The sequence below is a fragment of the Schistocerca nitens genome, chromosome 2, assembly GCF_023898315.1.
Source record: "Schistocerca nitens isolate TAMUIC-IGC-003100 chromosome 2, iqSchNite1.1, whole genome shotgun sequence".
NCBI classification, from domain to species: Eukaryota; Metazoa; Arthropoda; class Insecta; order Orthoptera; family Acrididae; genus Schistocerca; species Schistocerca nitens.
This window is the reverse complement of record NC_064615.1, coordinates 483,735,701-483,738,894: the sequence shown is the minus strand read 5'-3', so window position 1 is coordinate 483,738,894 and position 3,194 is coordinate 483,735,701. Positions and strand designations below refer to the sequence as shown.

General features: G+C 44.5%; 1 pseudogene; it reads right to left on the bottom strand.

Annotated features, from left to right (window-relative positions):
- Window positions 1–2,386: 2,386 nt before the first annotated feature.
- LOC126237816 (5S ribosomal RNA) lies at window positions 2,387–2,504 on the bottom strand (annotated as a pseudogene).
- Window positions 2,505–3,194: the final 690 nt, after the last annotated feature.

The window sequence follows — 3,194 nt, the reverse complement described above, 5'->3', positions numbered from 1 at the left end:
TAGATCTCAACGGAGTAGGAAGGTGTGTTGATACACGATACGTCGGAGTGCCAATGTTACTCACAATGAGACGAAGAGGAACACCTTCGTTGTGAACCTGAGGGAGACCGTATAACCTTGGGGACGGAGTACAGTTAGAACTGAGATAAGGAACTATTCTTCAGGAGGCTGTTAGTCTTTCTCTCAACACTTTTTGTGCCGTCAGCACCGATCCTGCGGTGTGCTGAATCAGACAGCAAATACTGCATCTTTTGAACGTAATTCTGCTTGTCCAAAGCAACAGTGGCATTGGCCTTGTCTGCAGATAAATAACAATATCCGGATCAACTCTAAGAGAACGTAAAACAGCTCTCTCACCTGTCGTGATATTAATCTTGGATGCACGTGCCCCAGTCAACACACACGTGCCTCCCTCCCAGCCCCCTCTGCATAATCAGGAGGTAGTTTAAAAAGAGCCCGTTCAGCAGAATGTTTACGGCCTCTTTTCCTGACGCAGGGAGTATTTCGAACAGGATTTGCGGAAATCTAATGTGACATGTGGTTTTCGACCACCATCTAAGACTAGGAACCGTTTAGCTTCCATAATGGATGATGTTGGATTGCATACGGCGGGTGTCTATCGAATTCCTTGCAGTTGTGGCATGTCATACATTGGTCAGATGATCAGGACTGTGGAGGACAGGTGTACTGAGCATAAGCGTCACACACGCTTAAAGAGGTCGAGCAAATCCGCCACTACAAAATACTGTTTTGGCATTGGTCATCCTATGGAATATAACAACAGGGAGATCCTGGTAGGCACTTCCAGCTATTGGGATAGTGTTGTTAAGGAAGCTGTTGAAATTAAGTTAGTAAGCAACCTTATGAAAAGATATGGTGACTTCTGTTTAATTTCTGCATGGAACCCTGCTCTCTCATTTGTCAAAACACAAAGAAACAGAGTTGATTACTAATTTCAGTACCGATAACGTGTGACGTCGGTCATCTTTAGTGTGTAATGGAGCTAGTGTTCAGTATGTGTGTGTTTATCTTTCCGGATTTTCTATGAAAACCAAGATTTGAAATTCGCTTGCTCAGAGCGTCCTTGCTGCAATTTTGTCTTGCAAATGGCGGGGTGTATTCCTGTCGGAACATCGGCGGTTATCGGAGACGTCAGCCGGCTGCATTCCAGTAAGTTATTTCTCCAGGAATTCATCAAACCCACACCTTTCCATTGGAATATTACGGGATATAGCGTGATTCATCAGTCCAAATCATTGCATCTCAAGCGTCGCTGAACTTTGTGTACAAAACTGTGTGGCTTATGAGGACCTGCTCGACAATCGTACCCTATTCTTTTTAACTCTGTACGCACATTCATTGTGGCAGCTGTACTACTGGTAGCACAAGACACGGCTGATGTATGCAGTTCCGTACTTCGTCTGAAAGACCAGCAATCCTGTTCGCGATGTTGCAATTTTCTCCTCAACAGCAAAGGGAGTTTTACATTAAACTTTGCACTGTCTGATCCCAAAAAAAGGGGCTCTGTTGCGAAACAAAGCTGAATATGAGAGATTTTTTTTTGTCTTGAAATTCATTTTGTTATTCTCGCGTAATAGATTTAAAAGATGCGAGAAATGTTTTTTGTTGACTATAGCTCTACTAGTTAAAATATTACCGCTGGATTTCTGTATCTGTATTACACAAATAAAACGTTGTACCTCTGTATTACTGGCACCTGAAACAAAAAATTTTGTATTGGCACGTAGAATAAGTCAGATTCCAGGTAAGGGACTTAGAACGTTCGTTAATAAATTATTTATTTTCTAATTTGTCTCATTATTTTTGCAGTTATAAGGTGGGTTTGTACAAGAAGAGACAGGTATACTGCTTTTGCTTATCCTGACAAATGTGAGATTTTGTACTTAAAAGCTGTTCAGTTTCCACTCTCCAAAAGCCTTAGATATATCACTAAATATCTTAAGTGGTGAAATTTTACCACATAAAGATTTTATTTATCGTTAGTGTATAAACAGCAACCACTGTGGAACAGTCAATCTGGAATACAAGCTTCCATACGGTTGAAAGCCCTTGAATACATTACCTTCTTAAAATTTTTAGAAAATATGAAGAGCGGAGTTATTGATAAATGAACAGTAACCGTTCTTACAGAGAGATCTAGACTAAACTAAACTAATCTCCGTCCGAACAGGCCTTGGAAGGCCCAACGGCACCGACCGGCCGCCGCGTCATCCTCAGCCCACAGGCGTCATTGGATGCGGATATGGAGGGGCATGTGGTCAGCACACCGCTCTCCCGGCCATATATCAGTTTACGAGACCGGAGCCGTTACTTCTCATTCAAGTAGCTCCTCAGTTTGCCTCACAAGGGCTGAGTGCACCCTCCTTGCCAACAGCGCTCGGCAGACCGGATCGTCACCCGTCCAAGTACTAGCCGAGCCCGACAGCGCTTAACTTCGGTGATCTGACGGGAACCGGTGTTACCACTGCGGCAAGGCCGTTAGCACAGAGAGATCAAACAATGGTATATTTCAGACTGCCCGTAAAGTACCCGTACTGAATGATTTACACTGTCCAGTCACACTGGCAGTCATCTGTCAAAAGCCTGAATAACCACCTTTTGCAGACCGCTGCCATTTGTGCAGGAAGAGAGTCTATGAGCTTCTCGAAGATAACCGTCAGGGATCTGGAGCCGTACCGACTCCAGCGCTGTGGCCACCTGCACTAGCTTTGTCGGTTGAGGATCCATGTCGCGAACAGCCCGATCGGGGTATTCCCACAGATTCTTGACTGGGTTCAAATACGGGGAGTTTTCTGGCAAGGGGAGTACGGTAAACTCATACTGGTGCTCTTCGAATCACGCCCGTACACTGCGAGCTATGTGACACATTGCATTGTCCTGCTGGTAGATGCCATTGTGCCTAGCAAAAATTAAACTGCGTATTGGGGTGGACTTGGTCCCTGCAACGATAAATGCATACTTATGTTGATCCATTTTCCTTCCAGAATGAAGATATCACCCAGGGAATTCCACAAAACATTCCCCAGATCATAACACTTCCTTCTCGAGCCTAGATACTTCCGACGACTGTTTCAGGGTGTTCGTTTTCTGTCCGACAGAGCATAAAACGTGATTCGTTTGAAAAGGCCGACTTGCGACACTTAGTGGACGTCCAGTTGCGGCACTGCCGCAAA